The sequence below is a fragment of the Sorex fumeus genome, unplaced genomic scaffold, assembly GCF_029834395.1.
Source record: "Sorex fumeus unplaced genomic scaffold, SorFum_2.1 ptg000093l, whole genome shotgun sequence".
Lineage (NCBI taxonomy): Eukaryota > Metazoa > Chordata > Mammalia > Eulipotyphla > Soricidae > Sorex > Sorex fumeus.
The window spans coordinates 6,575,349-6,601,323 of record NW_026606150.1 but is presented as its reverse complement, the minus strand read 5'-3'; the positions used below and the strand labels follow the sequence as shown (position 1 = coordinate 6,601,323).

The following is a 25,975-nucleotide window of genomic DNA, read 5'->3' as shown; positions in this document are numbered from 1 at the left end:
GAAAGGCAGAGCGGCCTGGGGCCACCTGCCTGGCTTCCGTGCTCCCGCCCTCATGGGCCCGACCCCCGTTTTCTCACACCTGCCAGCTGAGTTCCCAGCCAGAAGCTCACTGGTGGGGGCTGGGTGCCACTCGCTGCCACAGGCAGGGACTGTGGGAAGCAAGAGCAACCCACTGACCGGGGTTCAAAACTCTTTCTGTGTGGGAACCTGGGGTTGAAGACCCAGAACACCGTCCCCTCAGCACCTGCAGGAGCTGCCCCTGAGCACTGCAGGGGGAGTCCCCAAAATGATGACCAGGTGGGCCAAGAAAAACCAGCCAGGTGGCTCCTAGAGGGGGACCCTGACGTGAGAGTTCCGGGGAGTCCTGTCAGTGGGAAACTAAAACAAAGACCACACCCCTGCCTCTGGCCTCGTCGAGAATCTCAGGAGACCCCAGCCCTCACTTCGTGCTTGGGAGGAAGTGCTGGAGCCTGGAGCAGCCAAAGAAGGGTGTGTGTGTGTGGGGGGGGGGTTGGTGCCATCCAGAGAATGCGAGACCCCGGAGCCGGCTTCTCCCAGATGCCTGTTTCCCCTCACAAGACTCTTTCCAGGGACTCCGGGCAAAACTGGGTAGCAGTTGGGCATTGGGGCTCTGACCTCTCGTCCAGGAGGCTGTCCACAGAGGGGCCAGGCCTGCGCTGACATCCCGGGCACAGAGGCGGAGAACGCGCTCCTGCCCCCCCACCGCCCCCCAGACGCGACAAGTTAGGGGAGTCAGTGCACCGGGAGAAGGGCCTCAGGGCGGCCAGGGAGAGTGGGGTGCAGCGTGCAGGGCCGTGCCCTCCTCTCTATCCTGCCCCCTAGCGGTAGGCGAGGGGCACAGCAGAAAGCCCCCAGGGAGTGAAAGGCACTTAGAAAGGCAGAACTCAGGGCAGGGAAGTTTGCCTTGCATCAGCCTCCTGGGGTTTGATCTCCGGCATCCCGGCATCCCATGTGGTCCCCTGAGGCCCCGCAGGGCGTGATTCCTGAGTGCAGAGCCAGAACCCTCGACGCCACGCGGGGTGACTCAAATGCCCAAGGAAGTGTTGTTCCCGGAGCTTGGGGAGAACTGGCCCGCCTAACGCGTAGAAACACCTGAAAGAGAGCGACTTGTCGTTTTCGTTTGTTTCGGTTTGAGCATTGCCACATCCAGCAATGCTCAGGGCTGACTCCTGGCTCTGCACTCAGGAATGACTCCTGGCGGTTTTGGGGGGACCTTCTGGGGTCTTGAACCCAGATCAGCAACGTGCAAGGCAAATGCCCTCCCCGCTGTGCTTTTTTGCTCTGCCCCCTGCCTGTCCTGTGTTCCCTTTGAAACCTCTTTTTCCTGGATTTTGGTGGCTGCTATTTGAATTTTTGAGCCTCCCAAACTGTGCTCAGGGCTGACTCCTGGCTCTGTGCTCACAGCTGACTCCTGGCTCTGTGCTCAGGGCTGACTTATAGCAGCTCTTGGGTGAAGGTGTGTGGGGTTGTAGCAGTACCGGCTGGGTGTGAGGCCAGCTTACCTCTGGCCTTTGCTGGCCTCGGGCTTCTATCTTTACATCTGACCTTCCAGCCGCTGTCTGACCCCTGTGGATACACAAGCAGCTACAATAGCACCGCCATTTCTCTGCTCCCAGGGTTCAGGCTGCCTTTTTCTTTTTACTCTTTGGGTCACACCCGGCGATGCTCAGGGGTTACTCCTGGCTCATGCACTCAGGAATTGCTCCTGGCGGTGCTCGGGGGACCATATGGGATGCTGGGAATCGAACCTGGGTCGGCCATGTTGGCTGCGTGCAAGGCAAACGCCCTACCCGCTGTGCTATCGCTCCAGCCCCGGGTTCAGGCTGCTTTTATCAAACATCTTCGCTTTTGCATCAGGCCCACAAATGCTTCTCACTTTTTATAGTCATTTTATAGTGATTAATTCTTAAATAAGAATTACCAAGGCAGGGCGATAGTACAACGGGGAGGGTGTTTGCCTTGTATGCAGCTGACCTGGGTTCTATCCCCAGCGTCCCACATGGTCCCCTGAGCACCGCCAGGAGTAATTCCTGCGTACAGAGCCAGGAATAATCCCTGAGCATCTCTGGGTATGACCCAAAAAGCAAAAAAAGAAAAAGAAGTGCGAAGGGGACAGCCCTACCGGCTGGCGCTTTGCATGTGGGTGCCCTCAGGTCCGACCCCTGAGCAAGGGACCATTCCACCCCAGCATCCTTACACGGTCCCTGAGCACCCCCAGGTGTGGCCCCGACCCCCACAGAAAAAAATTCATCTTTCAGCACCACTGGGAGTGATTCCCAGGGACTGAACTGAAGTAGTCCCGAGCACTGCTGGGTGAGACCCCACAACAACAGATAATAAATAGTATTTGCCCTGGCAGTTCCTTCTCCCGCCCCACTGCTGGCTTCCGTGGGCACCGTTTCCTGGGGCTGGTGGACTCTGTGCCATTGCTGGACGTTTCACCCTTCCCTGCTCCATGCAGATATGCTTCAGTCCCACCTGAGGGACACTTGGCTCGGACACTCATATTTTATTTTATTCATTTAATTAATTTTGGGCTTGGAGGCCACACCTGGTGGTGTTCAGGATTGACTCCTGGCTCTGTGCTCAGGGATCACTCCTGGTGGGCTCAGGGGACCCTGCGGGGTGCTGGGGATCGAACCCAGGTTGATCGCATGCAAACACCCTCCCCACTGTGCTATCGCTCTGACCCCAGTACTCACATCTTAGTGTCTTGCACTCAAGGGCCCAGGAGATAGCTCAGTGGTGAGAGCGAGCTTGAGGCCATGAGTTCGATAACCCGTGCCACATCCAAGCTTCCTCTTGGCATCTTCCCTGCCTGTGATATTGAGCACTGGAGGTGAGTTCTTATGAGCCCCACAAACCGAGAGTGGGTGCGAGCCCCGTCACAGAAGGGAGGGAGATGGGGGAAGAAAGTTCTCAAGGGTTGCGGCCGAAGTGATATAACACTGCAGGTAGAGAGTTCGCATTGCACACAGCCAACCTGGGTTCGATTCCCAGCATCCCATATGGTCCCCCGAGCACCACCAGGAGTAATTCCTGAGTGCAGAGCCAGGAGTAACCCCTCCTGAGCCTCTCTGGGTGTGACCCAAAATAAGTTAAAATAAAAAAGTTCTCGAGGGCGGGGCCGGAGCGATAGCACAGCAGGTAGGGCGTTTGCCTTGCACGCGGCCGACCTGGGTTCAATCCCCGGCATCCCATATGGTCCCCCAAGCACCACCAGGAGTAATTCCTGAGTGCAGAGCCAGGAATAACCTCTGAGCATCACTGGGTGTGACCCAAAAAGCAAAAAAAAAAAAAGTTCTCGAGGGCAATTCAAACCCCCTGGTTCCGGGTGCTGATACCCACCTCTGCTGGACTGAAACTCGGCCCTGCTGGCTGACTGTGGGTCTGTGGGCTCTGGCGAACCTCCTCTTCTGGCACTGTGTTGAAGAAACAGACTGTGGTTAGGCTGCTTCCCCAGGGAAGGGGGATGGAACCTTCACTTCCAGGCCCTGAGCATGCAGGAATGGAAGCCAGCCTCCGCCATGCCATGCACAGAACTCCGAGGACAGACTGTTCTAGAAAAGACTGGACATAGGGGCTGGAGCGATAGTACAGTGGGAAGGGCGCTTGCCTTGCACAGGGCAGACCCAGGTTCGATCCCAGGCTTCACATCCGGTCTGCTGAGTCAGGACTGATCCCTGAGCACTGCCAGGTGTGGCCCCAAACAAAAACAAATGAAAAGGGGGACTGGAATGATAGTACAGTGGGTAAGGTGCTCGCCGCGCACACAGCCAGGCTGGGTTCGATCCCTGGAATTCCATAGGGTCACCTAAGCACTGCCAGGAGTGATCCCTGAGTGCAGAGCCAGGAATCAGCCTTGAGCACTACTGAATGAGGCCCCCAAAACAAAGAAAAAATTTTAAAAAAGAGAAAAGTTTGAACTTAGAGGTTTGCCTGACTTGGGGGATGGGATGCTCGGCCCTGATCTTTGCAGCGTGGTTAGGCCACTGCACACAGAGCTGACGTGCAGAGAAGCGCTGACCCAGATATGCAAAAACCCTAATTGAGTCTCGTTAAGAAATTTCCACTATACTGGGGCCAGAGTGACAGTACAGCGGGTAGGGCATTTGTCTAGCACGTGGCTAGCTTGGGTTTGATCCCTGGCACCCCATTTGGTCGATTGAGCACCTCTAGGAGTAATTCCTGAATGCAGAGCCAGGGGCAAACCCTGCGCATTCTGGGGTGTGGCCCAAAAATGAAAACAAGGGGCCGGAGCGATAGCACAGCGGGTAGGACGTTTGCCTTGCATGAGGCTGACCCAGGTTCAATCCCCGGCATCCCATATGGTCCCCCAAGCACTGCCAGGAGTAATTCCTGAGCATTTCTGGGTGTGACCCCAAAAGAAAAAAAAACCCAGAAATTTCCACTCTGGGAGCCAGAGAGATAGTACAGCAGGGCGGGCTCTTTCCTGGCACATGGCAACCAGATTCACTCCCCGGCATCCCATATGGTACCCCGAGCTTGCTGGGTGTGATCCCTGCACACAGAGTCAGGAGGAAGCCCTGAGCACTGCTGGTCCCCAAACCAAATAAAATAAAATGAAAGCGCTTAGAAAAGAGAAAAGAAATTTCCATTACATGTGATATGAGTGGGTGTGGCCCCTGCCTATTGGAAGATGGAGGGTCTGGGTGGAGGATGCTCAGCCCCAATCTGAGCAGGCTTGGAGATTTCAGCCCCGGGACCCGCATGCCTTTGTTCCTCTGCCAGTATCTTCATGCTTGTGGAAAGTGGTCTCAGCATGGTTGTGGCTGGTTCTGGAGGTCTTCAGCTGCTGGAGCTCTGCTCGGGGCGGGGAGGGAAACTCAACCCGCCCCCCTCCAAGGAGTCCCGGCGAGGACAGCCAGGCACGGGGGCAGGAGACTGAGATCCTCCATCTTCCAGTAGGCAGGGGTCACACCCACCAACTGGCCCCCTGGCGCCGTGTAGTCCCATCAACGGCCAAGACCCAGAGACTATAAAACCCAGCTCCCGGAAGCTCGCGGCTGCATTTGTGACCGCGAGACGTCTTATTATCTCATTCTTACTTTGGACAACCTGGCAGGCTACTGAATGTAACCTGCCCGCACGACAGAGTCTGGCAAACTCCCCGTGGCGTTCCCAATATGCCAAATACCAGTAACAATGATGGGGCTCATTTTCCTAAGCCTGAAAGAGCCTTGAATATGGCACTTTTAAAATCTCAGGGCTAGGACGAAGGAGACATTACTGGGGCCTGCTCGAGGCAATTGACGAACAACAGGATGATCGTGATCGTGTGATATGAGGGTGGGGACAGGGTCGCCCCCTGAAGTGCCCGAGGACTATTACTCCTGGATCTGTGCTCAGGAGTGACTCCACGCTGCGTACGTGGGGCTTGTTGGAACCAGGCGGGTCCTCTCCTTCCATCCTCAGCATGGTTCTTGTCCTGAGCTCCCCAGCAGTTCCAGGGGCTTGGGGCAGAGCGGGAAGGTTCCTGCTGGGGCCCAACCCTCCTTCTTCCAGCACCTTCCCTCTGCACCCCGGAAGTGAGTCCAACCTCCCCAGACCATTGACCCGTCTGCTCGTGGCCCAGCTTCTGCACACTTCCTGCTGAGTGTCCCCACCAAGTCCCGGCCCTATAAGTGTAGGGATCGAAGAAAGGGCTGGGGGAGTCGAGGGGCTGCAGTGCGCGCCCGGCAGGGGGGATTCTGGGTTTGATCCCCTACACTGCAAGGTCCCCCCAGGCACTGGGCTGGGTGTGGCACAAAAAAACAAAAAAATAAAAAGAGGGGCCAGAGCGATAGTCCAGCAGGGAGGGCGTTTGCCTTGCACGCAGCCAACCCGGGTTCAATCCCCAGCATCCCATAGGGTGCCCCTGAGCACCATAAGGAGTAATTCCTGAGTGCAGAACAGGAATATAACCCTGAGCACTGCCTCCCTCCCTCCCCCCCTCCCTCTCTCTCTCCCTCTCCCTCTCTCTCTCTCTCTCTCTCTCTCTTTGGTTTTTGTGTCACACGCAGCAATGTCCAGGACTTACTCCTGGCTCTCCACTCAGGGATCACTGGGGCCCAGGGGACCCTATGGGGTGCCAGGAATGGAACCTTGGTCAACCACACACATGACAAACACCCGGCCACTGCTCCACTCCTGCCCCTGCCTGCCCCCCCCGGACCCCCGCAATCTCTTTTTGAGATTTCTGTTTTTGCTTTTCTTTTTTTTGCTTTTTCTTTTTTTTCCTGCTTTTTAGGTCACATCTGGTGATGCTCAGGGGTTACTCCTGGCTCTGCACTCAGGAATTACTCCTGCTGGTGCTCGGGAAACCCTATGGGATGCTGGGAATCGAACCCAGGTTTCCGCGTGCAAGGCAAACGCCCTACCCACCATACTATCATTCCAGCCCTTCTTTCAGAGATTTCAGGCTTGGCATATCCTGCTGTCAGGACCGTCTCTTGGGACCAGGACCTGAACCCCAAAGTGGGGCCGATTATAAACCCCAGTAGAAGCTACTGTTCGCCACCCGAAGGCACTTGCCTTGCATGCGGACGACCTGGGTTTGGTTCCCCTCCCCCTCTCCAGACCACCAGGGCTGAGCACCAAACCAGGAGTCAGTCCTGAGCATAGCCAGATGTGGCCCCCGAGCCAAACCAAACCAAACCAAACCAGAAGAAGCGCCTGTTCTCCCCGTCCCGGGGTTCCCCGACTGCCTTTCTCTGCTCAGTGTTCTGGGAAGTCCATTTGCTGGCAGGTACAGGCCAGGAGGGTGGCCGGGCTTGCTGGTTCCAGAGACCCACAGGGACGATGACACCTCTGGCTGGCAAACTCCAGCCTTGGCTCATGTCGTGTCTTTGTTTGCTGGCAGTGCTCAGGGCTTTGCTCCTGCCTCTGAGCTCAGGGGGCTTCTGGGGAGTGACTGGGCCAGCTGGGAGCTGGAACAACAGAGCAGGGAGCAAAGTGCTTGCGTGTCACGTGGATGACCTGGGTTCGATCCCCAGCACCCCAGAGGGTCCCCTGAGCCCGCCAGAAGTGATCCCTGAGCTCAGAGCCAGGAGTAAGTCCTGAGCACTGCCGGGTGTGCCCTCTTTAACATAAAGACATGAGTTGAGTGAGCTGCAGGCGAGGTTGGTGCCTGTGCCCTGCACCATCCACCCCCATTTTAAAATATTTGGTTTTTGTACGGCGGGGAGGGCATTTGCCTCTCATGCGGCCGACCTGGGTTCGATCCCTGGTATCCCATATGGTTCCCTGAGCACTGCCAGGAGTGATTCCTGAATGCAGAGCCAGGAGTAACCCCTGAGCATCACTGGGTGTGACCCAAAAAGCAAGAAAAAAAATCATTTGGTTTTAGTTTTCAAGAGGGGCCTCCCAGTGGCTGGTGACCGCTGGCCCGAGTGGACCGGCCAACTCAGTACCAGGCTCGGTCAGGTTTGGAGGCCTCCCTGACTGCTGGAGGACATGGGGTGGCAGACATCAAACTTGGGACCTCACATGAGCAAGCCATAGCCCCACCTCTCTGAGCTCGCTCCCGGCCCCCCAGACTCCATTTGATTTTGTTGTAGGACTTGGGAGCTACACCTGGTGGTGCTCAGAGGTCCTTCCTGCTCTGCACTCAGGAGTGACCCCTGGCCTGGCAGTGCCTGGGGGACCATATACGGTGCCAGGAACTCGAACTGTGGGTGGCCTCCTGCACACAAGCACCTTACTCTCTGCTGTCTCCCCAGCCCTGTGGACACAGGCTTTTTTTTTTGTTTTTTGTTTTTGGGTCACACCCGGGGATGCACAGGCGTTACTCCTGGCTCTGCACTCAGGAATTACCCCTGGTGGAGCTCAGGGGACCATATGGGATGCTGGGAATGGAACCCGGGTCAGCCGCGTGCAAGGCAAACGCCCTACCCGCTGTGCTATCTCTCCAGCCCCTGGACACAGGCTTTTAAGTCACTTGGGTGTGCGGCAAGAAACACAGCATGTAGATTGTCTGGGAAGACCCTGCCTCATCGGGGGGTGAAGCCAGGCCTATGTGCTCAGGCCTTGGTGAGCTCTGTGAGCAAGTGCCCACCTGTAACCAACGCAGCAGCATCAGCAATGAAGAGCAGGAGTTTTGGAAAGGGACTGGGGAGGCAGCGAGGGGTCTGGATACTGCTGCAGGGTGTGGTCGAATAGTTCTGCCGCTTAAAACAATGGCCTACTACTACACACAAAGGCACCTCAACTGAAGATTTTAATCGGAGCTGCTGGGGAGACAGTACAATTTGCCTCGCAAGTAGCCAACCCAAATTCGGTCCCCGGCATGCCATATGATCGATCCCCCAAGCACCACCTGGAGTGATTTCTGAATTCAGAGCCAGGAGTCAAAAATATTTTATTTTATCATTATTATTATTATTATTATTGCTTTTTTGGGTCACACCCAGTGATGCTCAGGGATAACTCCTGGCTCTGCACTTAGGAATTACTCCTGGTCGTGTTTGGGATTGCGGGGATTAGAACTCAGGTCGGCTGCATGCCAGGCAGGCGCCCTACCCGCTATACTATTTCTCTGGCCCCCCAAAATGTTTTATTTTGAGGGGCCAGAGATATAATACAGTGGGTAAGTATTTGCCTTGCACGTGGCCCACCAAGGTTCAGTCCCCCGCATCCCATATGGTCCCCTGAGCTTGCCAGGAATAACTCCTGAGTGCAGAGCCAGGAGCAACTCCTGAGCCCCTCAGGGTGTTGCCCCCAAAAGCCCCCCCAGAATTTTAATTTGTGGGGATGGCACGATAGTACAGTAGGTAGGGCATTTGCCTTGCACAAGGCCAACCCGGCTTGACCCCGGGTGCCAAATAGTCCTCCAAGCATCACCACGATCCCTGACAACAAAGCTAGAAGCAAACTCTGATCACCCCTGGGTGTGGCCCCCCAAATTTTGTTTTAATTTGATAAAACCCCACCAGCCAGTGAATGGGAACCTCACGCCCTCAGCAACAGGTGCAGGCTTCAGGGTTTCTCCATGTCAGACCCGGGTTGGGGACCCCACTGTTACCGGAGCTTGCAGGTCCTTTTTTCCCTGTGTTCTGAAGTTGTTTAAGGTTCATGGGGCCCGAGAGAGAGTGCAGGGGGGCCTCCATGAGCTGATCCCGGTGCCATCCTGGACACTGCACTGTCCCCACACACACACCAGGGGGCGCTCCCGAGCAGAGCCAGGAATGGTCCCTGAGCATCTCAGGGCGTAAGTGTGTGTGTGTGTGTGTGTGTGTGTGTGTGTGTTTTCGTGAGACGTGTGTACCTTCTGCAACTTGTCCAAAATGCCGGGATAGACATGTTTCTGTGCTATGTTCATATGTGTAGCACTGCACTGTCCTCCCGCTGTTCCTCGATTTGCTCGAGTGGGCACCAGTAACGTCTCCATCGTGAGACTTGTTACTGTTTTTGGGATATCGAATACGCCACGGGGAGCTTGCCAGGCTCTGCCATGAGGGTGGGATACTCTTGGTGGCTTGCAGGGCTCTCTGAGAGGGACGGAGGAATAGAAATGAATACACATGTTCATATGTGTAGGTGGCTTTTATTCCAAATAAAGAATGGTTAGGGGGCTAGAGTGATAGTACTGTGGGTAGGGCGTTTGGTTGCAGGCGGTTGACCTTCCTTTAATCTCCGGCATCCCATATGGTCCCCCGAGCACCACCAGAGTGATCCCTGAGTGCAGAGCCAGGAATAACCCCTGAGCATCTCTGGGTGTGATCCAAAAATTAAAATAAAGAAAACTTAGCAGGAGGCTGGAGACGGTGGCCTAAGGCAGAGAGGGGCGGGCGCCTTGCGTGCAGAGGCTGGGCCAAGCGTCCTCCTGGCCGCCTCCCCGCCCTGACGGGCACTGCCGGGTACACACACCAGCCCCTCAGCCATGCCTGCGGGAGCGTCTGCCCCCCTGAGCACTCTGGGGGGGGCCCTACGGAAACCCCTGGCCTGCCCATTGCTTTGCTGCTCTAATTGGGTGATGATGCGTGTGGGAGAGTGGCCGGGGCCTTCGGAAGCCAGGACGGAGTGACCGCTTCATGCTCTCTGCGGGGCTCAGTGTTGCAAAAAGAAAAGAAAAATGAATCGAGTCGCGTGCACGTGGAGGCTGGTTCCACGCTGACCCCACAGGGTCCCCCGAGCACCATGGGGTGTGCCCCCCACATCAGTAAAAGCGTGAAAGCCTGAGCAGGGGGTGTCCATCACGGCCGCCAGGCGCAGGGTCTGGGTCAGGGAAGCAGCATGGGGGCGGGGGAGCCAAGCGGGAACGGCATGATTTCGGGGGTGGCAGTTGGTGGTGGTTTGGGGGCTGGAAAGCGGTGGGGGCAGCCGAGAGGGGCGTGTTGGAGCAGGCTGGGAGGGGACACCCATGTCCCTGTTACCAGCAGGGCGGGCAGGCGCTGGGCTGCTGCCTGGCGTCACACGGCCCCTCCGGACAGTGCTGAGCCGTGGGCATACCTGCACACAGGGTGCCCCCCAAGAGAAGCCAGAGCTGGGTGGCGGGCTCTCAGAGGGGCCCCCTCCGCATGTGCGGTGCTGGAGCATCCCTGTAAAGAACGTGGGCGGCACCTGACTTTGATCTCTAAGTGCCACGGGGACCCTCAGTGTGGAGGGGGGCTCTGGGCACCGTGAGGAGGACCCAGTGCCCACTGGCCTGAGCTTGACCCCTTCAGTCTGGCTGCCCTGGGGGGTGATATGACCCTAGGGGACCCTGGGACCACCAGGGCTAGGGGAAGCCCGGATTGGGGGGGTGCTTTCCATATCTTGGCTTAAAGAAGGGAGATTTCCAGGGGGACACCGAGTGATTTTTTTTTCTAAAAAAGGGGTCAATACTTTGAGGCCAGTCGCACACGCTAGGGGAAAAGGCAGCTCAGATAGAGAAGGGAGCACCAAATAAAGGGTATTGGGAGGATCCTCCTAGGATGGGAGAAGCATGCTGAAAGTAGACTACAGACCGAATATGATTGCCACTCAATGCCTCTTTTGCAAACCACAACACCCAAAAGGAGAGAGAGAACAAAAGGGAGTGCCCTGCCACAGAGGCAGGGTGGGATGGGGGAAATGGGGGGTGGGAGGGATACTGGGCCCCGTGATGGTGGGAAATGGGCACTGCTGAAGGGATGGGTGTTTGATCATTATATAACTGAAACCCAAGCACAAAAATTTGTAAGTCTACAACTGTATCTCATGGTGTTTCACTAATAAAAATTTAAGGAAAAAAAATAAAAAGGGGCCAATAGCCCAAATAAGCTCGGGAACCCCTGTGCTTGGGAGCCTCTGAGCACCATGTCTGCCCCCCACTTAATTATCCCAGGTAGGTGGAGTGTGAGGGGAACAGGCATCCCCATGTGTGGGCCAGGCTAAAGCACCATAATACTTAAACCGTAAATTAAGAGCACGGTCACGGACAAATTCTGTCATGATCCAAAGAGTAATAACTAGATTTGAACGCTGCTGGGGTTAGGAATGATCATCGGCCTGAGCACTGTAGTCTGAGTCTGTGGTGAGATGTCCTCAAGAGATTCGCCCCCCCCAGCCTAAATGTGTCTATCACTGTGTCCATACAGAATGGCAAATATTAGGAAGTAGAATTAAGGTGGTAATTAAGTTACTGGGTTAAGGAGAGGAGAAAAACAATATTTACAAGTCAACAGAGTCTGATCAGGAGGCACAGGTAATTGACAGGTTGGGGAGCAATCAACAAACCCAAGCTCCCTGTGGCCAGGGGCGAAGGGCCAACCCACACTGTCCTACACCCCTGGTGTCGAGGAGCCCCACTGCCCGCCCTGGTGCTCGCTGGGGTGGGTGGCGGGCCGTGGGCCGCTGGGGCGGGAGTGGGTGCCAGCGAGAAGTGGGATGGACTCACGCTCGCAAGGTAGGTGCCCCGCCCCAGCCCGCCCTCAGCCCCCCAAAACTTTACCAGTCTCAGAAAATCTACTTGGCTGTGAAACAAGTCTTGAAAAAAACCGGAGAGGATTTCAGTTCACTTCTGTTTCCAAGCATGCGGTTTGTTGTTAGTATTGTGGGGGTTTGGACCACGGCTGGCGGGGCTCAGGGCGAGACTTGGGGGACCATGTGAGGTGCTGGGGGTGAAACCGGGGTCAGCCAGTGCAAGGCGACCGCCTTCTCTGACCCAAGAGCAGAGGCTGCTGTAATTCCTTTTTTTTTTTGCTTTTTGGGTCACACCCGGCAATGCACAGGGGTTACTCCTGGCTCTGTGCTCAGGAATTACCCCTGGCGGTGCTCAGGGGGACCATATAGGATGCCAGGTTGGTTGCGTGCGAGGCAAACGCCCTCCCCACTGTACTATCGCTTCAACCCGAGTGTGACTGATCCTACCAGCACCGGGGAGGGCCGTTTCCCCTGAAGCCTGTCTCACCTGTCCGTCCAAGAAGCTTCCGGGTTCCCGTCAGTCCCACGGAGCGAACGCTCTGCTCCGGACACCCACGTTTGGAAGCAAACAATTTGCAATCTGGGCTTCTACTTTCTTTCCTTTTGGGGGACAACAGCCAACAGTGCTTGGGGGATCCCTCCTGACTGGGCCCCTTGCACTCCTGTCCACCCAGAGACCACTCCCCAACCTCTGGCTTGTGCGCTGGGAACCGCCCCGGCTTTCTGGATCTTTCCACTGTCTGAAGCCCACTCATCCCGCCCGGGAGGGGGCTGCTCCTCATCCTCGCGGCCCAGGAGTTCCAGCCATGGGGAGGCCGCAATGCGTCAGTCATTTTGTTCTTCTGTTCCACAGGGGCTATGCCCCAGTGATTCTTGGCCCAGGGTGGGGTGTGGGGGGCGTGATGGTGAGAGGCGGGGTCCTGTCGGAGCTTGGGTGCCACGCCACGCTGGGGCTGGACCCTGAGAGGCCCCCACGTCTATCCAGTCAGGCATCTGGAGTGGTCACACATCTCTGGGGCAAGGAGGTGGGGACGTGGGAAAAGGAAGGACTTAGCCATCCCGAGTCCCTGAGTCCAGGCTTCACTGCCCGCAGGGTGCAGGGGGCAGTAACAGCTTTTAACCCCCACCAGCGTCAGAGGAAAACGCCCAGATCTCCGCATAGGGACATCAGAAAGACCTGCCTGGGGAACTGCGGCGCCCCCGGGAGTGGTCAGGAGCATGAACAGCCCCAGGCACACCCTTGGGGAGTGGGGAGCCCTGAGAGGAAGCTGCCCCTCCCTGCTCAGAAGTGTGGACAGAAGGTTCTGGAAAAGCATCCTCCCTTTTGCCAGCCTGGGCTGCCCATCCGGTGATATGGCCTAGGATGTGGAGACGGAGCTGCCCCGCCCTCGGGCGACCCCCACCTGTACAAGGTCTGGGGTCCGTGGGGCGGGCATCCCTGGGGGTGACAACCTCGAAGCACCCAGGCCAGAAGAGCCCCCGCCCCAGCCCGGCAGTCCGGGGAACCGCACAGGAAGGTGGAGCGCCGGTTCCGTGACGCGAGGGAGCCTTTGACTTGAGCCCTCCAAGGTGAGCCCCTACCCCGGCCCCCAGTTTTGGGGTGCTGAGGCAGCCGGAAGCAGGTGTGGAGCAGCTTGGCACCAGGGCGGCAGCAGGGTATGCCCAGCTGGTCCCCACAGGGGCCTGAGGGAGGGGCGTCGGGGCTGCAGGGGCGCCCCTGGTCTCCCCGGAAGAGCCCCAACATCAGGCAGCTTGGGGGTGCACACGCCTGCAGGCTCTGAAGCCTCTGCCGTGGGGTGTGGAAGTCGGGGGTCGCAGCGGGGGCCTGGCACTGGGAGAGGGGGGCGGCGCTGTGCCGGGCAGGAGGAAGGGGGTGTGTCCCTGCAGGAGGAGCCGCTGGCCTCGGCCAGGCCAGGCTCCCCCGTTGGCCCGGGGCTACACCGCCCCCCTGGCTCTTCCGGGCTGGCCAGGCACCTCCGCCTCCGTCCTCGGTCCTCGGCGCGGAGAACGTGTCCGTGGGTCCGGGCCGGGCGGGGGAGGGGCGCCGCGGACTCAGCACCTCCACCCGGGGCATCCAGCCTCTGCCAGGGAGTGCCAAGGGCGCCAGTCGGGCGGGGCAGGTGGCCCCACTGACTTCCTGTGGCCCTCCCCCACCCTGTCGCGCCGCGTCTCCCCAGGACGGCTCCGGGGCTGTGCCCTCTGCCCGGCTCAGTCCGGGCCTCCCCGGGCCGACCCCCACGCCCCCGCCTTCCTTGGGCCCCACCAAGGTGACATAAACCCCCCACCCCACTCATCGGGCTGGGGGGGGTTGCCGGGGAGCAGACTGCAGCGCAGGAACCGGGGCGCAGCCGAGCTGGGGTCTGCTTCTGCGCCCCGCCGGGCCAGGCAACGCCCCCTGCCCCTCAGTGACTCCCGGAGGTGGCAGCGGCTTGGGAGTGGGCGGGCGTTCTGGCTGGGCGGGGGTCAGCCCCGGGGCCGGGGGGGCTGGCTAACCCCGGAACGCTTGGTAGGGGAGGGCTGGACTTGGGGGGGCTAGACCTGGGGCTGCGGGCACCCCGCCGCCCCCGGGGCGGACTGACGGGGTCCCCCTGTGCCCTCCGTCCACGCAGGGCACCGGGACAGTCCTGGGGAGACAGACCCGAGAGGCGTCAGAACAAAGCCCGGGTCTGTCCCGCGGCGGGCCCGAGCCCTCAGCGCCGCCGGGGTGGGGGGCTGCGGCCGGGCGGGCCCCCGGCCCACCGCGGGCCGCAGGGCGAGGAGGGGGCAGCGCCCTCGGGAGGGGACGCGCGCCCCGGGCGGGGGCCAACAGGCACCTCCCGGAGGGCGAGCGCGGCGGCCGGGCAGCCCTTCGGTGCCCACCTGCGCTTGGGGGCACGCGGGGGGCCCCGAGGCCGCGCGGGGGGGGGGTCTTCCCGGGGTCCTGCCCCAACACCGCCTCTTCTCCCTCCTCCTCCCGCCGGCCCGCAGGCTGAGCTCAGGCTCCCGCGCCGCGCGCTGCCTCGGTTTCCCCACGCGCCGCGTGGAGCCCGCACGGCTCCCACTCCCTGCGGGACGCCGTCGGGAGTGGACGCACGGGGGCCCCGAGCGCGTCCCCAGCAGGCAGGGGCTCCCGGGCAGGTGCTCGCGGCCGGGGTCGCGCGGCGGGGCGCCGGCCGGCCCCCGCGTCTCGCCGCCCCGCCGCGCGGCCCGGGCCTCCCGCGACACGGCGCCCACAACAAAGGAGCTCGCGTCCGTGGGGACACCGCCCCTCGGCGCGCCCGGGAGGCGCGGGGCAGCGCGGGGGCCGGCCGGCCGCGGCCGGGGCCGGGGCGCGAGGGGGCGCGGCGGCGGGGCCGGGGCCGGGGCGCGGGCGGGCGGCCCCGCGGGACGCGGCCGCGCGTGGAGCGCCGGAGCCCGAGCGGCGCCCGAGGGGAGCGCGGCGCCGCCGCCGCCTCCAGCGGCGATTTAAAGGGCAGCGAGGCGCGGAGGGATCCCGGCGAGGCGCCGCGCGGATCCCTCCGCCGCGAGCGCAGCGCGGCAACGGCCCGGGCGGCCCGGCGAGCTGCGCCTTTTTGTCCCTCCGCGGCCGGGCGCTCCGGCGGACTCGTTTCTTTCTCGGGTTTCTCCGCCTCCCCCCGCCCGAGTCCCGAACGAGCCACCGCGGCGGCCGCGGCGGCGCGAGCTCGCGCGGTGTCCCTCCGCCGCCGGCCGCGCACTCCTTTTCGTGTCCTTCCACCGTGCCCGGGCTGCGTCCGGGCGGCTCACCGGGGGCGGCGGCGCGGCGGCGGCGCGGGCGGCGAGGCTCCGGGGCGATGAGGTGAGGCTGCCCGGGCAGCGGAGGCGGCAGCGCGCGGCGCCAGCGAGCCGGGACGCGGAGCCCCGCGGGCGGCGGCTGCCCCTGGGCCCCCCGCGCCCGCGCCACGGCCGAGGTGAGGCCCGGGCCGCGGGGGGCGCGGGGCGCGGGGGCGCGGCGGGGGGCGCGGGGGCGCGGCGCGGTGGGGGCGGGGGGCTCGGCGGCGGCGGCGGCGGCGGCGGGGACTCCTTTTCGCCCGAGCGGAGGGAGCGGGCGGTGCTGCGTCCGCGCCGCCATCTTGGATCTCGCGCTCCATTTTTCTCGGGAATTATTTTTCGGTGATTAATTTTCCGCGGGGGCCGGCGCGGGCCGGCCGGCCGGCGGCGCGACTCCCAGCAGCGCCCCGCGCCTCGCGGCGGCGGCGGCGGCGGCGGCGGCGGCGGGGGGCGGCGGCGCGCCCCGCGGCGGCGCCGGGGGTGAGTGGCGGGGGCGGCGGGGGGCGGCGGGGGAGGGGCGCGGGCGCGCCGGGCCTGCAGTGGGCGTCGCGGCCGGAAGGGGGCGGTAGCGGCCGCGGGGCGGGCGCCGGCGCTCGCGATTGGGGGACGCGCCGCCCCGGGGCGCCAATGGGCGGCCGGGAGACGCCGGGCCCCGAGTGCGGGGCGCGGCGCCCGGGGTCCCCGCCCCCTGCCCGCGCCGGGGTCCGGGTCCGGGTCCGGGGTCCGGCGGCGACCCGGCGAGCGGCCCCGCGCGGCCCCCGCCCTCGAGCTGCCCCGGCTTCCCGGGGACCCCCGCGACCCCACGCCCCCCGGGAGCGCGCGGGGGAGAGCGAGGCGCGCCCGCCGCGCCGGCATCTCCGCGGGGTGGGGGCTCCCCGCGTGCCCGTGCGGGGGGCTGCCGGCGGGGGCGTCACTCGTCGCCTCCAGGCCGCGCGGGGTCCCCAGGACGCCCCCCGCGCAGACCCGGAGTTCGGACGGGAGCGTGGACTTGAGTTACTTTGGGGGGACTCTTTTTGGGGTGGGGGCCAGGACTCAGGCCACCTCCGCAGCCTCTGAAGTTTAGATACTTGGAAAATGATTTTTTTTTTTTTTTTTGCGGGGTGGAGAAACTTACTTGGTGTCGTGTAAAGCTTTTAATTGTTCGCCTAACGACACACTCCACGGTGGGTCCGAGTGAGAGTGCCGCGGGTAGGGGGCTTGCTTGTCCTGCACGCTGCCAACCTTGGTTCCCTCCCAGGCATCACATACGGTCCCCTAAGTACTTGGCCAGGAGTTGAGTCCTGAGAACTGCCGAGTGTCATCCCCGCCCTCCCAAGCCAAAAGAAGCACAACTCAAATTATTATTATTATTATCATCATCGGTGGTATTTGGGCCACAGCTGGCTGTGCTCAAGGCTTCCTTCTGACTTATGAGGGACCTTATGAGGTGATGGGGATTGAACCCGGGTAGGCTGAGCGCCAGGCATCGCCTCCCAGCTGTACTATTGTTCTGGCCCCTCGATCCAAATTATCATGATAGAGAAAACTGATTCGGAGCCAGCAAGCATTAGTGAGTTCTAAGTCTAGAAGTGTGGTTTGAAAAGTATCCCTCTTGGGTAGACACCAACTTGGAAATCTCATCTACTTTCTTAGCGTTTGGAGCCCTTGGAGCAGGGACTGATCCACCCAGCCGAATGGGAAGGGCTGCTGGCGGTCAGATCGGGCGCTGCTGGATTTGGGGCTCAAGGGTTCGTCACCGAAGGAAGTTTTAATTCCTTGCACCAGTTTCTTTACATTTTTGTACCAGTTCTGCCTGCCCCCTAAGAGAAGTCTGCAAAGCTGTGTTGAATTCTCGCTGAAATCCCCTTTCTCCCTCCTGAGTTGGTATCCTTGAGAAGTCTTTGCTGAGTATCTTTGTCCTCGTTATTGTGATCCGAGATTCGCCTCGTCCTAGCCAATTTAAAGAAAGCTCCTCCACTTGCAAATATATCTTGTTTTATTCACAGATTTTAGTCATGGCACATCTTATTTTAAATGCATTACAGGATTTTCCTATTTTAAAGCTGTGCTGTAGGGCCTCCATCTGTACGGGAAAGACTCGCCACCTCGTTTATTCTTGTGAGCCCATGTTAATGTCTGTTAGCTTTTTTAAAAAAACGCTTTCTCCCCACATGGCTGGAAGGCAGGGAGTTAGTGTCTTCCTGGAGCCGAAACTGTTTGCACCCTAGCCTCGACCCGAGCTGACTTCCGAGAACCGAGTTGCGGATAGCCAAGTACTGCAGGACCACCCAGTGGGTTTGCTCTTCCCGGCTGCCGCGGCTGCCACCCAGATTTGGGCCTGGCCGGTGTCTCAGACGTGCACAGACATCAAGCAGTCTTCTGGGTCGCGTGTAATTACAGCTCCCATCCATACGTGTAATTCTCGGGCGGGAGAGTCGGTATCTCTTCAGTGGGCTGTCATTATGTGTGTAAGGCACCCATGGGGCCAAGCCTCAGTTTCTCATCGTACGATAGCATTAATCTGCAGATCACATTTAATTGCCATCCTGTTTTCCCCTTCTTAGAATTTGGGGGTGGGGTGGGGTCACCCCAGGTGGTGCTCGCTCTCGGGTGGCCCTGGGCAGTGCTTGGGGTACCGCATGGGTACTGGGGATGGAAGCAGGACTGGCCACTTAGGAGAGCCCCTCCTTTCCCTGCACTGTCTCTGGCCCCCTTGCTCTCTTTAGCATCTGATGGTTTGCACACTCATCGGTACATACAGATTTTCTTTGAGGGGTCACTCAGTTGACGCTGTCGTTTGTGTCATCGTTGGCGCTGAGGATGGAGGGACTGGAGCTTTCTGTGGTCTCCAGCCCCCGTGGCCCTGTGTTGCCTGCCAACTTATAGGATACCTTATGTTTTCTGGAAAATGATACAGTAACAAGGAAAGTAACTAGATCTGGCGCCTTCTGGAGTGAGAAGCTCTTGCTTCGAGGGTGGCTGAGCATGCGTGGCTCGGGGAGCCCCAGACTGGTTTAACCAACCGCCAGCGCTGCCGGCCAGCCTTGCACTTCATGGCAGTTTGCTTCGGGAACGCGACTTGGTGTCTGAGCTGCGGCCATGTCACCCGGGTGATCGTTCCTGTCCCGTCTGCTCACGGGGCTGCCCTGCTGGGGGGCACAGACCTTCTGTCGGGCGACTCAGTGCTGGCCGTCCTGCTGTCTCTGGCCGGCGCTCCCGCTCCCTCACACCTGCCGGTCTGGTGGTGCAGCCGCTGCCGCGCGCCCCCTGCTGGTCTCTGACGCTGCGCGTTCCAGCACCACGAACAGTGCCCGCTGGGGTTGGCCCCAGGGTCGCCCCGCCGCTGCTGCGTGGTTGATTGACTGCTTGGTTTAGACGCAGACTCAGGCGTCTGACTCGGGTTCACGGTCTTGGGGAGTGTTTTTATTTTCAGGGAAATGCTCACATTGCATAATATAGAGGTGTAGATCTTTTTAGCTAGAAAACCAATCTGTTCTTCTGGGGGGAGCCGGGTCCCTCCCCCCCGCCCCGGTGCTGCCGGACTGTACGTGGCGTCCGTGAGCGAGGCGGGTTGGTTGCCTGCAGGACAGGTGCTGTAGCCTGTTCTGAGCGCGACGGCGTGCCCTCAGAGCCAGTGAAGTCGGGGCGCGGAAAGCCGTTGGAGGTCACTGTGTCCCTTAAGAGAGAAAAATCAGACCCTTCAGGATTTCGGCAAAGCCAGGCGCTCCGAAATGGAGGTGGACGGCGGGAGTGGGTGTGTTCTGATTGTTTGGAGGTGGCGCGTGCCTGGTGGCCGTGTTCAGGCCTTGCTCCTGACTCTGCACTCCGCAGTTGCCGTTGGGGGATGCTCGGGGACCAGATGGGATCCAATACGGGTCGGTTGCGTGCAAGGCCAGCACCCTACCCACAGTACTCTCGTATCGGCCAGTATGGGTGGTTTTTCACCCAAGGGACTTGGGCCTCAGGTAGGCAAAGTGGCACCCATAGCTCAGGGACGTTTGTTTGTTTAATTGAGTCACTGTGAGATACATAGGTACAGAGTCAGAGTTGTTCATGATCGAGTTGCAGTCATATGGTGTCCCGACACCCCTCCCTTCACCACTGTATCTGCCCCACCACAAGTGTCCCCAGTCCCCCGCCACAGCCTGACTATGGCAGACACGCACCCCCTTTTCTCTCCTCCCCTCTCTCTTTTTTCCTTTCATGCACTGTGACTTGCAGTACTGTTACTGAAAGGGTATCCTGCCTATCACTGATGATTTTTTTGTATTTTTATCTGCTTCCCTTGAGAGGGTCCAGAACTTACTTGAAGTTAAAAAATCGCCCAGCACCCTTGGTTGCACCTGCGGTTGGTGTCTCTGTTGTCCAGTACCTCCCGGGGGCAGGTCACCCACTCTGGGGAACGCGAGGCCGCACCGAGTCTGTTCCCAAAGGCCCCTCTGCCACCATACGCAGCATGTCCGGTCCTCACGCGGGTGGAGGGGCCCGGGGGACAGTGCTGGCTGCCCCGTTCCCACACGTGTCGCGGTGCCGGGAGTGTGCTCCCCAGCCGCCCGGTCTCGGTGTCATGTGAGCGGGGCGGTGCCGCGTGCCCGTCTGGGGGCAAGTGTGCCAGCTGAGTCCCCGCCTCCAGGAATGGCTGGTGGGAAATGGTGTCCAGCAAGCTTGACCGAGGGGCCAGGCCCTCTGGCCGCTCCCACCTGCGCTGGCTGCAGGCCTGCCCGTTCCACTCCCGCCCAGTCCCCTTGCTAGGGAGCCGTGGCTTCGTGGCTTCAGTGTCCTGTGTTGACCGCGCTTTGTCCCGTCAGCAGCGCTGGCCGGGCTGCCGCTCTCCCGAGGCCTGGTCCTGCGACTCCGACGCTCTCGCGCTGGTGCCTGCAGAGCGTGTGTGGTGCGTGGCCGGTGGTTGCTCCATGTTCCTGCTTGCCTCCCCGGTGACGGGGCACATCTGGCCTCAGGCCTTGCCCCTTCCCCGGAACCCTGTCGTGGCCCGGGAGCTCCCTGCCCGCTTGGGTGTTTGGAGCTGCCCTTCCCCTTCTCGGCCCGGCTGCTGTCCTTCCCCTCAGGGAACTCTCTAGAGCACCGGAGAGCAGCCTCGCCACCCTCTCCTGCAGAGCCCACCCCAATCCCTCCCCGTGTGTTTTCTGTTGGTGCTACTCTGGCAGGGCTCGGGACCAGGTGGGATGCCGGGCTCCCAGGAAAGCGCCCTGCCCGCTGTGCTCCCGCCTGCCCCGTTGGCAGAGGGTGTGGATTGTAGGGAGCTCTGCTGATCCTGTTGTTTTAGAAACTGGCACTTAAATAGTAAAACAGCTTTAGCCCGGTGTGCAGGTTAAAACCCCACTGTAACCACTGGTGGCTCCCTGAGGTCGCTGCATTGGGACCAGCCCTCCCTCTGTGGGGCCTTCGGGGGGGTCTCTGTCCCTCACGCAGGAGGTGCCGTGGGGTTACGGCAGGCTGGCACGAGGGCGGCTTGACGGCTGGGTTTGTGACCAGGGCATCCACCTGTTTCTGCAGTAGTTACTTGGGAAGAGGGGACAGTTGGAGACCTTAATTTTATCAGCACTTCGGCTCCTTGAAGCCTTGCATCAGTGAGAGGAGGTCTACAAGGTTAGTGCCTGTCCCGTGATCGCAGCCCAGGGTGATCGGGGAGCCCAGCCTTCCGGCCCGTCAGAGCAGCGTTCGAACCCCCGCTCTGTTCCCTGCGTGCGCCGTCTTTGCCTTGTCACCTCTGGGACTTTGTCTTTGCCCAGAAAGTTGTTCTGCTGACCTCATCGCTTCGGTCCCCACAGTCCCGACGCTAGGTGGCATCTGTCTGCAGCCGCGCAGGGATGCGCTGGTCTTAGGGAGCGCGGTGACAACGGAAGCATCCTTGATTTTATTTATAGGAACAACTAGGTAGGCAGATGAATCATACACGGAGAGATGAGGTAGCAGGTGTTTTTCTGGAATTTTCCTCAACAGTCACATTAGCTTTTAGAAATACATACTGAGACCAGGGGTGTTTGTGTTTTGTTTTTTGGGTCACGCCCCGCGGTGTTCAGGGGTGACTCCTGACTCCGCACTCGGGAATTGCTCCTGGAGGTTCTCGGGAGACCTTATGGGATGCCGGGGATCGAACCTCATGGCCCAGCCGAGTGCAAGGCTAATGCCCTGCCTGCTCTCCTGTCACTCGGGTCCCTACTGCGGTCCTATAAAGTCCTGTGGCAACACATGCGGGACACTCTTTTGTGTGGCGGCTACACCTGCTCAGGCTTCCTCTTGAGTCTGGGGGCCTCTCCTGGCAGAGCCCCAGGGACAGTGCCAGGCAAGCGCCCTCGCACTCGGCTCCACTCCACAGAACACGGAGTTCTGAGGCACTGTGTTCCGGGCGGGCGCTGAGCGGAGCTTATTGCAGAGAACCCAAAGTTCGCTATAGACCCAGAGTAAGTCAGTGCCGGGGTCTCATCTTAGACCTTCCGGGTGGATTTTTTGTGTAGAATGTTTTGCTGTATACAAAGCTATCCAAGTTGAAATTTTATTGAACATTTTTTTTTTTTTGCCTTTTGGGTCACACCTGGTGATGCACAGGGGTTCCTCCTGGCTCTGCACTCAGGAATTACCCCTGGTAGTGCTCAGGGGGCCATATGGGATGCTGGGAATCGAACCCGGGTCGGCTGCGTGCAAGGCAAACGCCCTACCCGCTGTGCTATTGCTCCAGCCCCCTGAACATATTTTTTTAAGTTTTTGGTTTACACGCCTCAGTGCCCAAGGCTTACTCCTGGCTCTGTGCTCAAGGATCACTCCTGGTGAGTTCAGGGGACCGAATGTGGTCATGGAACTCGAACCTGGGTTGGTCACATGCAAGGCAAGCGCCTCCCCTAATGTACTACTGCTTCGGCCCTGGAAACTTTTTATGTAAATCTAAAAGTGCCTACCTGATACTTTATCTTCTGTTTTATTTTTGTTTGGGGGCCACATCCAGTGCTACTCAGGGCTCACTCCTGGCAGGTTCGGGGACCATTGCGGGATGCCGGGGATCGCGCTCCGGTCAGCCATGTGCAAGGCAAGTGCCCCACAGCGCATGCGTAATCAGAATGTGAGGTTTAGCTTCAGTACTGGATCCTCTCGAACTCTGCTCCGTGCAGCTGCAGTCGAAAATAACCCTTTTTCAAAAGTGTTATTTAGGAGTTGGAGAAGTAGTTTCGGGTTAAGGTGCTGGCGTGTAGCCAGCCCAGTAGGATCCCGAGCACCACCAGGAGTCACGCGCAGAGCCAGGAGTAGCTTCTGAGCACCACAAGTGTAGCCCGAGGGGGGCACAGCGGGAGGCTCGGACTCTGTACTCAGGGATCATCCTCGGGGGTTTGGGTCACCATCAGGGGTGCCAGAGATTAAACTTAGGTCAGCTGCACGCATGCCAAGCCCCCTACCCTCACTACCCATCCTACTTAGGCACTGTGTGCTGTCCATCCTTTTTTTTTTTTTTTTCAAAATATTTAAAAGAATCTTAAAATCTCTTTTCATGCGCCGCATCGTGATTCTATGTATTTCTGGAATTAAAAGTAAGTAAAGCACTGTTACGTTTGTTTAGTGACTTCCAATGCTTTTCATAATGATGGTTTCTGCACATAATTCCAGCACCACACCCGTCACCAGTGTGCCCCCTTCCCTCTCCCAGGACCTCAGTACCCCTCCCCACAGCCCCCTGCCCCGTGCTATATTGGTCTCTTATGGTAGCGTAACAAATTCCCGCGGATTTGGTGGGTCAGAACAGCAAGTGGCAGGACACGGGGAGCAGTTGCCTGCGTCTCTGGAACCGTGATTTGCTCTCCTGGCACCGCCCCAAACTAATGGACTTATTAATTGAGGGGCCGGAGAGAGATAGTCCCACAGGTAGGGTGTTCACCTTGTGGCCGGCTCGGGTTCAGTCTCCAGCACCCGCCCTGGTCCCCGAGCACGCAGAAGTAACCCAAGCCCCAGGTGTGGCCCCCAAACAAAGCAATCGTATTGAGGATCGTAGTTGACAGGAGTGTTGAGGGGGTTGGCCGTCGCAGTGCTGCTACGCCAGTCTCTCCCCCCTCAGGTGGCTCAGGACCCTCCTTTGTGCCTCCCCCAGCCCCCTACGTGCTTGTTCCCTGTTGTGTTCATGCATTGGGATGGTCTCATCCCTCGTTTCTTCATACCCTGCGTGTGAGCGAGTTATCTTTGGGCTGGGAGTGGGGCGCTTACTCTTGGCCTTTTTTGCTCAGGAATCATTCCTGGCACAGCTCCGGGGACCATATGTGATGCTGGGGATCGAGCCCAGGTTGGTTGCGTGCTGGGCAAGTGGCCTACCTGCTGAGCATCTCTGCGAGCTGCAGGCTTTCTCCCTTGGCAGAGCGGAAGTGCATCCTGTGGTGTGGATGCATCCACATCCACTCAGCTGTTGTTGGGTGCTTGGCTGTTTCCAGATCTTGGTTGTTGTAAGTATGTTGGGTTTTTGTTTGCTTTGATTTTTCAATTTCGTTTGTTGGGTCACACCCAGCAGTGCTCGGGGGTTGCTCCTGGCTCTCCTGGCAGTGCTCCAGGGACCATCTGGGGTGCTGGGGTGAATCTGGGTGGGCCTGTGCAGGCCAGCGCCCTGCCCGCTGTGGGATCTCTCGGCCTATGAGCAGAGTTTTAGTGAGTGTAGCTGCTCGTCTTTCTCGGGTTCGGGTTCGGGTTCTTAGGATAGACTCCCAGGACTGGAATCATCGGGCCCTGTGGAAGTTCTCTCTGCCAAGTGTTGAGGGATTGCCAGCTCTTCCGGGGTGTCAGTGGAGCCCCGCGTGGGCGCTCTGGAGCTGTCGCCTTGCCCTCTCAGGGCTTACGGCCTGGCTTTGCGGGGGCCACCTTCAGGCTGTGTTTGCCTCCTCTGCCAGTCTCTGCTGGGCCCACCTGGGTAATCGCTTTCAGGTTAAAATCTGTAATCATGCTCCGTAGACCCCATTCCTTAGACTCTGACGTTCACAGTTTCCAGGCTGGGACCTGAAAAATAAATTGAGGGGAAATTCCCATCACTGCAATCCCTTTGGAACGATCATCGCATCTAATTTAATGCCGTCAGTGTTTTCCAGGAGTGGTGGGTTGTGGCCGTTGTAGGTCCTGAAAAGGGATGAGTAAGTGAGGCCTGGAGGGAGACATCTGGCCCAGCAGGCCCATTTCCTTGGTCTGCTGGAGACTTTGCTATCACCCGAGGCTGCTTTACCAAGCAGTTACACTGATGGAACAAATGTATGGGAGTGGAACTCGGCAAAAAAAAAGAAAATAGTACCACAGTTGGGGCGTTTGCCTGGCGTGTGGCCAACCCAGGTGTGACGCCCAGCACCCCTGTGGTTCCCTGAGTCAGCCAGGAGTGAACCCTGAGTGCAGAGCCAGGAGTTGCCCAAAAGGAATGTCGGGTGGCTTCCTCGGGGTGGAGCGGAGTCTCACGATTGATCAGCCACCGCAGTGCCAAAATGCTTCTTTAGCTTTGCAGAACCTGCCTTCTGCGGCGGCCTGATGCCCTCAGTTGGTCTTTCCTGGGGGCCGGGAGTCCACACCAGCCCTGCTTGGGGTATTTAGCCCACTCAGCTCTGGGTCCTCTGAATCCTTCCTGTAGAATTCCATGGGACCTTGAATTCCAGAGACTGACTTGAAATTGGTACAGTGTAGAGTCTAGCTCCAGATGTGGGGAAGGGGCTAATGAGGGGATGACCTTCTCAGAGCCGCTAGTCTACGAATGGTGGGCGTCAGGCAGGGTCGCTCAAAGGCCCGGATCACCTGCATGAGATTCCATCCCTGCCACCCCCCGGCCCCCCGATACTGTGGGTTGCAGCCTCCAGCACTGCGTGGTGCAGTTCGCTATCCTGTCCCTCCAAAAGAAGGATGGAGGATGAAGGGGAGGATGGAGTGGGAGGAGTAAGAGGGTGTAGTGGGGGGGAGCCAGAGGGTTTGGCGGGGGGCGGGGGTGGGTTCGGAGGATGGAGTGGGGGGAGGGCACCTGTTGTGGCTGGTTCTAGTCCCCTGTGCCGAGTGCAGAAGGTGGGTTTATTAGGTGGTTCCACAAAGCTGAGCCCTTGTGACGAGGACCGAAGGGAAATGGGGTACCAGGGCCGGTTTGCAGCAATCCAAGCACAAGGTCCCGTGGACAGTCGAGGGGTGTAAGCTTGGCCCGTGAGCCTGGAAGAGTCCGTTGGGCAGGAACTGGCCGGTCTTGGTTTGGGTCAGCTCTGCTCACGGAGAGGGCCAGAGAGAGTATGGAGGGTCAAGTGCTTCCCTTGCACGCAGCCAGCCCGGGTTCTGTCCCCGGCCCTGTCTAGCATCCTCCGAGCACTGCCAGGAGGAAGCT

At 59.5% G+C, this 25,975-nt stretch overlaps 1 protein-coding gene across 1 annotated transcript in view; it reads left to right on the top strand.

The window, feature by feature from the left end:
* The first annotated feature begins 15,491 nt into the window (after window positions 1-15,491).
* KMT5B (lysine methyltransferase 5B) overlaps window positions 15,492-25,975 on the top strand; it is a 49,304-nt gene continuing 38,820 nt past the window's right edge. The window contains exon 1 of the mRNA XM_056131635.1: window positions 15,492-15,812. The gene's annotated coding sequence lies outside the window, so the exon portion shown is untranslated. The remainder of the gene's footprint in view (window positions 15,813-25,975) is intronic.